The sequence below is a fragment of the Saccopteryx leptura genome, chromosome 2 (genome assembly GCF_036850995.1).
Source record: "Saccopteryx leptura isolate mSacLep1 chromosome 2, mSacLep1_pri_phased_curated, whole genome shotgun sequence".
Taxonomy (NCBI): domain Eukaryota; kingdom Metazoa; phylum Chordata; class Mammalia; order Chiroptera; family Emballonuridae; genus Saccopteryx; species Saccopteryx leptura.
This window is the reverse complement of record NC_089504.1, coordinates 33,774,201-33,784,053: the sequence shown is the minus strand read 5'-3', so window position 1 is coordinate 33,784,053 and position 9,853 is coordinate 33,774,201. Positions and strand designations below refer to the sequence as shown.

Here is a 9,853-nt window from a genome sequence, read left to right as displayed (position 1 = left end):
TTCACTTTGTAGAGGCCACACTGCCAGTCACAGGGGTGAAGTGACTTGCCCAAGGACACCCAGCTGCCAGGTGGCATAGCTGGAATTTAAAGCCAAGCTTGTCCCTCCTTCACAGGAGTCAGGAGCCCCGAGTCCCGGTTACAGCCACCGCTCGCTCCCCCCAGTCTTGGGAGCTCCTCTTCTCAACGCAGCTCATTCCTCTTCCGGGCACTCAGGAGTCCTTTTCCAGCGCCTTCATCCCAGAGAACTGGGAACACAGCAGGTCAGTCCCCTAGAGGCCCAGTCCCCCCTCTGTACCTTACGGTGGTCCTTGAAGTTGCCTCCTCTCTGTCCCTCCCACCGGGGCCCTTGTGCCTGACCTTGTAAATAGTTCACAACCTACTGCAGTTCCGAGGCCCCTCGCCTCTTATCCCTGCTCTCCAGGACTTGCTGTTGGGTGCTGGATGACAAGGGCCCTGCTGGGCTCCTCCCCAGGACTCTAGCTTCAGACATCTCCTCCTTTTCTCTGCCTTGACCAGTGACCAACCCTTCAGTCAACAATAGCCAAGGTCACTGTGTGTCTACTCCCAGACTAGAACAGGCCGGGAGCTTGTGCATTAGCACCACTCCAAACTTATCTACAGCTCCGAGCAGCCCTTCTACCCACAACAGGTGTCAAACAGCTTCCTGGTGCTTCTCAGTGGAACCTCACACACGGTGGAAGCTAAGATCTGTACCTGGGTTAATGTCTGCGAGGGCACGGGGCTCGAAGCAGCCCATCTGGGACCAGGGTCCTGTCTGTAAGATCCTGCTGAGGTCTCTAAGATCCCCACTACTCACCCGCTTCAGGCCTTCCTTGTCCCCACGTTCCTCCTCGCACCCTTTCTACACCACCATCAGATTCATGGCTCCAAGGCAGCCTGGCTTGTCCCTTCATTACCCAGCCTTTAAAAGACATTGAAATAAACACCTCTTTATTATGGAAACTTTAAAGAATACAGAAGAGGCCCTGGCCTGTTGGCTCAGTGGTAGAGTGTTGGCCCAGCATGTGGACTTCCTGTGTTCGATTCCTGGTCAGGGCACACAGGAGAAGCAACCATCTGCTTCTCCACCCCGCTCCCTCTCCCTTTTCTTGCCTATCTCTCTCTTCTCCTCCCACAGCCATGGCTCAGTTGGAGCAAGTTGGCCCCGAGTGCTGAAGATGGCTCCATGGCCTCACTTCAGGTGCTAAAATAACTCGGTTGCCAAACAATGGAGTAGCAACCCCAGATGAGTAGAGCATCGCCCCATAGGGGTCTTACTAGGTGGATCCTGGTCAGGGCACACATGAGAGTCTGTCTCTCTGCCTCCCCACTTCTCACTTAAAGAAAAGAAAAAGAAGATACAGAAGAGAACAGTATAATACTAGAATCCCCAAACACCACCCAACTTTACCTACCAACTCCTGATTTCATTTCATCTTTACCACTTCCATGCTTCCCACCCTTCTAGATTTTTTTGAAGCAAATTCCAGACACCATGTCATTTAATCTGTAAACAATTCTATATTTATCTCTAAAAGATAAGGACTTAAAAAGTAACCACAATCCATTATCACCTTCAACAAGAAAAACAATCATTTCTTAATATAAACTAAAGTCCAGAATTCAAGTTTTTCTAATGTCTCTTGAATGTTGTCATTGCAATTCATTTATTTGGATTAGGGTAGAAGTAATGCCCATACATTCCAATTGGCTTGCAAGTCTATTAAATCTCTTTCAACTTTCAGATTCCCCTTCCTCTTGTCCCCCCCCCCCCCCTTATAGTTTACTTGTTGAAGAAAACCAGTTATTTATAGAGTTAGTGTTTCACAGTCTGGACCTGGCTGTTTGTATCCCCTGAGGTGTTGTTTAACATGTTTCTCTCTTCCTCCGTATTTTAAAGAAAAAAAAATCTAAAAGGTAAAATAATGATCTAATGTCATTACCATAATAAAACTGTTTTTTATTTTTTTAAACAAAACCCTTTTATTTAGGTTGAAATAAACCATACAAAATTTATTTTCTTCACCAAAATTAACAGCGATATTTTCTGTATTATTCCTAGATAAACCACAAGACACATTTTTTTTGTATGTTTTCCCGGTTTTGTTTATAAATCAAGATGAGTTAGTAGATACAGCCATGGAAAAAGACAGGTTAAAGCAGACAGATCACTTGTCAGTATCCATGGCCTCTGATCCTGTCTTGACCAGAAGCAGAAGTATTCCACATACACCTGCTAAAAAGCTTATGGAGATGTAGGCTCAACAAAAGAATGCAAATAGCAACAACCCGATGTGGAACAACAATGGCAGGTCCCTCCATTCAGTCTGTAACTGTAACTTGTTCCTTTAAGGGCATTAAGTAAGGATAAAATCTAAACTGAAATCCTTGCTTGGCAGGTTCACGTGTCTCTTTCACTGTCCGGTAATTCCCGTAACTGTCCATGACAGATTTTTCACAGTGGACTTAAAACTCTTGCTCTTCAAAGATTAGTCATGAGCCTCATTGTAACATTTTACAATGCATTCCTTCCTCCTGCACTTCCTCACAATTTATTTCTTCGGAGAGCTGATAACTCAATACTTAACAACTGGATCTGCAGTGATAATAAATGTTACGTCTAAAATGACTTAACTAAAACAATTCCAAAGCGTCATCAGCAGAGATCACACAGAAATGCGACATGGCACTTTCGGTGCTGTCCTCCAAAAGGACAGTTAGTTCTCCAGAGTAGGAGAGTCCTAGCAGGGGACATCAAAACTGATTTTCAATGGCCAGTGTGCTCAATGGGAGGCCTATAGGTCAGTGGTCAAGTGGCCTACATATATATATGTTACAGCTTTTTTAGAAGATGTTTTCAAATTTCTCACAATTTTTTTTTTTTCAAATATCAAATCAAATACAAGAGAAAGCTTATTTTAGAAGTCTTTCGGGTATTTTCAATGGTTTCTGAATTACCTGTAGGAAGCTCTGACTTAGTTGTATAGAGTTTGAAATATATGTCCACCATTAAATCCAAATCATGTGTTTTTTTTTGTTTGTTTGATTTTGTATTTTTCTGAAGCTGGAAACCGGGAGAGACAGTCAGACAGACTCCCGCATGCGCCCGACCGGGATCCGCCCGGCACGCCCACCAGGGACGACGCTCTGCCCACCAGGGGGCAATGCTCTGTCCCTCCGGGGCGTCGCTCTGCTGCGACCAGAGCCACTCTAGCACCTGGGGCAGAGGCCAAGGAGCCATCCCCAGCGCCCGGGCCATCTTTGCTCCAATGGAGCTTTGGCTGCGGGAGGGGAAGAGAGAGACAGAGAGGAAGGGGGGGGGGGTGGAGAAGCAAATGGGCGCTTCTCCTATGTGCCCTGGCCGGGAATCAAACCCAGGTCCCCCGCACGCCAGGCCGACGCTCTACCGCTGAGCCAACCGGCCAGGGCCCAAATCATGTTTTTAATATCAAAATTTGTGTCAAGCACTGCTAAGTTACTTGACCTTTGCTCTGTCAGCACGATCCTCAGGTAGGCTTTGGGTCATTTTTGCTCATATTCACAGTGCTCATTCTCAGGCGTCATCACAGGAAGAATACATAGGATCTTCAGCAATGCATAAACATTAGGAAAAAACTTGATATCTGTCAGGTGGAGGGCTTCGTAAAGGGTGGGGGGAAGCTCTATAGCTTCCCCTCTGTGGTTCCACTTGGCTCTCCAACCATGCAGCTCAGCTGAGAGGGTGTCAGGATCCGGTAGGTCACTTCTGTACCTGTCAGCATGGTGCTCCTCTGATGTATTGAATCTTAGCTGTCCCATGACAGGGGCACCAGAGACAAGCATTTAAGAGCTTTGAGGTGCTGTTCTGAGAATGTATCTGTGAATCCTGAACAATGTGCTCCACTGTTGGAACACTGGAGCTTCTATATAATGAGATCCCAGGCGCCCTTGCTGAGCCCTGAGAAATTTCCCAGGGAGCTTCATCTGAATAGCAAATTTGGTTGCCAAGTTGGTGGCTCCCTCAAATCAAAATCCATGACAAACTTCAATATTTTCCATTATTTCATGTTGGTCAAATAAGTTTTTAAATATGATATATGTTTGCTCTCTTATAGTTTGCATTGGGTGTGGGGGACAGGCTATAAGCAGGCAGGGTCGTTATTGCCTAAGGCTTAGTTTTAAGACTAAGCTTTTCCCCACACCCTTGACTATTGCATGATGTGGGGTGGTGCACTCTCATGAGGAATCCCATTATGCCTCAGATAAGTGACTTTGTAGCAGAGACTTCCTTGTTTGTATATTGGATTAAAGGTTTTGATTTCTACACTATAAAGGGGGGCAGACCAGGACCTTGCGCTCACGGTTCCTGAGATTAGCATTAGAGAGGAGAGCAGAGAAAGGCCATGTGGAGGAGGCCAGGAGAAGCAGCAAAGATGGTAGAGTGCTGAAGGAGAAGCCAGTTTGTGCAGAGAGAAGGAGATGGGAAACAGAGGTGAATAAGGCTAGTGAGCTAGAAACCTTTGATTTTAGGAAACTCGAATCAGTAAGTCAGTAGCTTTGTGAGCACTGAATGAGTGGGTTTTGGAGCCCAGTGTGTGTTTTTACTTGCCCGCCGGGTGCATGCTAGGATTAAAAGTAATGGCCCATCAGTTCTTGGCTCTGTTGTTTCATTACTTTCTGTCTGAATCAAATGCGAACCTGCATGGGCCAGGCGGCTGTGATGGTGGCCGTGGCTACTGGCTTTACATTTCATATGGTGAAGGCAGCACTGCAGTCAAGCTACTGGCTGCAAAAAAGTCATCAGAAGTGTGCCCCTGGAGGGGTTCCCCAAAGGCTCTTGTAAAAGATAGAACATTTTTTAAAATGACAGTGGTTAACAATGAAATCAAAATCTGTTACTGCTCTACAGAGTACATCTGCTTGGCCAGCAATATAGTCATTCCACCTCATTTTGTGTCACTATTTATACCTCTAAACAGAAAACAAGAGCTTATAGAAAGTCGCTAAAATTTCACCAGCCTGCTTGCTCACTGAGGACGGCAAATTTCCTCTAGTTCGTCACCCCTTTCTTCATCGTTCTGAAAGAGGACAGAAATCACACTGTCAAGCTCTAAAAGCAGTTGTGGTGATCGATAGGAAGAACCAATTTCCTCAATTGTTCCTAATGCAACAGACACTGCCACAACACACAATGCTTTTGCCAACCTCATATTTAAGGCACAAGAAGAGCAGAGTGTGTAAACAGCCTGGGGATATTTCTCTCAAAGTCTAGAAGCAACAACTTTCACTTTGGAAGAAAAACCACTAGACACAATGTGAGCCTGGCCAAAGCAATACTCCATGTTTAATCCCCACTTCTCAGTTATTGTGGTGTGATACTCCATAGCTAAAATTTCAACATCAGCTTCGAGAGGCAAGAAGCCCACAGACTCCTCTCTCGTGTTATGAGCTTCTCCAACAAACCTCACCCACACGGGCAGGTGCTCTTCCCCGGCTCTGCCCACTAGGTTGTCAGGGATAATGGGAAAGAAGTGAGAGTCTCTCACTTCCCTGCAGGTTTCTTCCCGAATGCGGCTCTCCCAGATCCCTAACATCTGTTTCTGTTGTGTTTTTGAACAAAAGAATGTTTTGACAGTTGTCTCAAAGCACCTTCTCGGAACCTCTTCACCAGAAGTTATCTGGGACTCCAGCAGCGCTTAAAAGTTATCAGGAGTAGAGACCTTCTGGGATTTCATCAGCTTCATGTCCATCCAGAAGTTTATTTTATTTTCCCATAAGAATCAAAATTTCAAATAAGGATTTTAAGTATTCTTTGTTTTCCTTCTCTTCAAGGGGTAGAAGTAAAATGTCTCCATTCCGTTCCTTACCCCTTTCTTCTGCACTGCGGTTCTAAGCATTGCTGTTGTTGATTTCTGTATGTTTATATTCCTGTTCAGAAATTTCGTCAGTTTTCTTCTGTTTTGGTGTCCTGATTTCCTCTTCACTCAATTTGTTCATTCATTTCTAGTGCCTATTACATGGCTTGTTCCACTGCCTGGTAAGATCAAATATTGTTAGTACTGCATTATCTTGAAGGGCTGTCCTATATGGACTTGCCCAATGACTTCACAAGCATCTGCTTTGATCAATTATGAGAAATAAACTAACTCAATCATTCTTTAGTTTTCTGATGCATCTGCAAAATGTATAGTTCTACATATAGATCGTAGAAATCTCCAAGTGATTGGCGTATCGATAATGTTAATTTGGATGACCGGGTGTTTCATCTTCTATGTTTGCTTTGCTCTCCTATACTTTTCCACCTCCTTCTGGCATCTGGCTGGATCCTGTGGGAAACTGAAGAAACTCCCTTCTGTGTTAAGTTGGGGGTTGGGCAGAATTCTGCATCCTCATCTACCTGTCTGGGATGGGAGGGGAGCCAGGCCTGCAGGCCGGATTGGCAGGGATGGTGCATCTGCAGGAGGGGAAGGCTGTATATTCATTCTTGTTTGTTCTCTTCTTTTTTTTTTTTTTTTTTTTTTTGGTATTTTTCTGAAGCTGGAAATGGGGAGGCAGTCAGACTCCTGCATGTGCCCGACGAGGATCCACTCGGCATGCCCACCAGGGGGCGATGCTCTGCCCACCAGGGGGCGATGCTCTGCCCCTCCGGGGCATCGTTCTGTCGCAACCAGAGCCACTCTAGCGCCTGGGGCAGAGGCCAAGGAGCCATCCCCAGCGCCCGAGCCATCTTTGCTCCAATGGAGCCTCGGCTGCGGGAGGGGAAGAGAGAGACAGAGAGGAAGGAGAAGGGGAAGGGTGGAGAAGCAGATGGGCGCCTCTCCTGTGTGCCCTGGCCGGGAATCGAACCCGGAACTTCCGCACGCCAGGCCGATGCTCTACCACTGAGCCAACCGGCCAGGGCCGTTTGTTCTCTTCTGATTCTTGTTTATATGCGCTTAACCTTTTGTATTTTTTAACACCACTTGGTAAATATTTTCCATGTTTTTATGTAAAACTTCCATTTGAAAACTTTTGTAATTAATTCTTAACAGCTACTTACTGCTCCAGGGTGATAGTATACCTTAACCATTCTCTTATTGTTGAACGTTTGGGTTTTGTCTATTTTTGTTGCTCTGATAAAGAACAGTACATCTTTCCTGTCTCTGGTGTAATTATTTCTTTAGGATAGATAGACACCTAGGAATGAGATGGGGGGGGGGGGGCAAATTGGATGATTTTATGTATTCTGTACATATTGACAAGGTGACGTCCTCAAGGCGTCTTTCCAGTTTATACCATCACCAGCAATGCATGTATGAACTCTGTGCCTTTATCTGCACCACTTCCTCCCAGAAGTGTTCTTCCTGATTTAATGTATGTAAAATAACGCATGGTAGACCAGAGATGACCACAAATTCTTTCTTGTCCCTCCCAGTGGGAGGTGGAGTCTAATTCCTGGTCCTTGAAACTGAGCTGGCTTTAGTGATTGTTTGACCAACAGTATGTGGCAGAAGTGATGTTGTGGAACTCCTGAGCTCCCCCACGAGAAGCCTTACAGCTTTAGTCTGGGTCTCTTTGAAGGCTTGCTCTGGTGAAGGCCAGCTTCCACATAGAAACGCCAGCAGTGCCTAGGGACTGCCATGCTGGAGAGGCCAGGTGGATAAGCTGTGGTCCAGCCAAGCCCAGCCTGCTAGCCTCCCCAGGCACTGGGCACATGAAGGAACCCTTGGATCCTCTAGACTCTTTTTCCAGCTAAGTACCAGTTGCCCTCAGATGCCACAAAGAGCCAATGCATTTCCCAGCTGAGCCCTGCCTAAATTCCTGACCCATAAAATCTCAAAATACAATAAAATGGTTCTTGTTTTGAGATGCTAAGTTTTAGGATAGCTTGTTACACAACAACAGATTACTGGAACAGGGACTTTTATTATTTCCCCTTTTAAAAAAATTGTTGTAAGAACAATTTGTTCCTTTGATTTACATTTTCAGTTTGTATTTTCCCAGGCATTTGGATTTGGGTTTGTGATTTTTCTTCACCTTTGTAAATTGGACTTGTTTTGTCCTGGGGTAGAACGTTGACTCCAGATTCTCATTTACATAGTGTGTCTGGGACCCTGTACATCCAACTCCCTACCCACGTCACTGGGACCTGTGCACCTGCCAAGAAGATATCTACTTGAATGACCTTGAGGTTCCTTCCAATTTTTCCATACTTCTAAGTGTCCTGCATGGTGTGTGCATGGTGGAGGGAGAAAACGAGGTTTGTTTTCTAAATCCAACACCCACCCATATCAACTGGTCCTGGCTCACTGAGGGCTACTGGTGACATAAAAAATGTAGAGAGACAGTAGGCATCACTTCATTGCTCCTCGATGAAAAGCCCCTGACGGATGGATTCATAGCACCCTGAAAACACAGAAATATGAGCATCGTTAAACACGGAATGGTTTCTGCTTAGTAAGATAATTTGTTTTTTCTGTGTGTGTGTGTGCCTGGAACAAAACTATACTTTATTTTTTAAATTGAATTTGTTGGGGTGACATTGATTAATAAAATTATATAGGTTTCAGGGGTACAATTCTATAGTGTCATCTTTATATGGTATTGTGTCTTCACCACCTCAGGCTAAGTTTCCTCTGTCACTGTTTATCTCCCCTTTACCCTCACGTGCCTCCCTCCACCCCCCTATTCCTCTGCTAGTCACAATACTGTTGTCTGTCTAGGAGGTTTTATGTTTGTTTGTTTTTGCTTAATCCCTTCACTTTTATCACCCAGCCCCCTATCTCCTCCCCTCTGACCGCTGTCAGTCTGTTCTCTTTATCTATGGGTCACTTTCTATTCTCTTTGTTAGTTTATTTTGTTCCTTAGATTCCACGTGTAAGTGAAAGCATATGATATTTGTCTTTCTCTGACTGGCTTATTTCACTTAGCAAAAAACTCTATGCTGTCCCAAAAGGTAAGATTCCTTTCTTTTTACAGCCAAATAGTATTCCATTGTGTAAATGTGCTACTGCTTTATAATCCATTCATCTACTGATGGACACTTTGGGCTGCTTCCAAATCTTGACTATTGTAAATAATGATGCAATGAACATAGGAATGCATATAGTCTTTCAAATTAGTGTTTTGAGTTTCTTTGTATATATTCCCAGAAGTGGAATTGCTGGGTCATAAGAAAGTTCCATTTTTAATTGTTTGAGGAAAATCCATACTGCATTTCACAGTGGCTGCACCAGTCTGCATTCCCACCAACAGTGCACAAGGGTTTCCTTTTCTCCACATCCTTGTCAATACTTGATGTTTATTGATTTATTGATGATAGCCATTCTGACAGGTGTGAGGTGATATCTCATTGTGGTTTTTATTTGTATTCTTCTGATGATTAGTGATATTGAGCATCTTTTTATATGTCTATTGGCCATTTGTATGTCTTTTTGGAGAAGTGTCTCTTCAGGTCTTTTGCCAATTTTTTAATTGGATTGTTTGGGTTTTTTGGTGTTAAGTTTTAGAAGTTCTTTATAAAAGTTGGATATTAACTCCCTATTAGATGTATCATTAGCGAATATGGTTTTACATTCAGGGGGCTATCTTTTTCACTTTGATGATCGTTTCTTTTGCTGTGCAAAATCTCCTTAGTTTTATGTTGTCAAATTGTTTCTTTCTTTTTGTTTTCCTTGCTGGAGAAGATACATATATTAGAAAAAATATTGCTTTGAGAAATGTTAGAGATTTTACTGCTTATGTTTTCTTCTAAGATTTCTATGGTTTTGAGTCTAACATTTAAGTCTTTAATCCATTGTTCTTGGACAGGAAGAATGAACATCATTACAATGCCCATATACTTGAAGCAATCTATAGATTCAAGGCAATTCCTATCAAGATACTAATGATAT

At 43.9% G+C, this 9,853-nt stretch overlaps 1 pseudogene; it reads right to left on the bottom strand.

Annotated features, from left to right (window-relative positions):
* Positions 1–2,892: 2,892 nt before the first annotated feature.
* Positions 2,893–8,250, bottom strand: LOC136391275 (52 kDa repressor of the inhibitor of the protein kinase-like; annotated as a pseudogene).
* Positions 8,251–9,853: the final 1,603 nt, after the last annotated feature.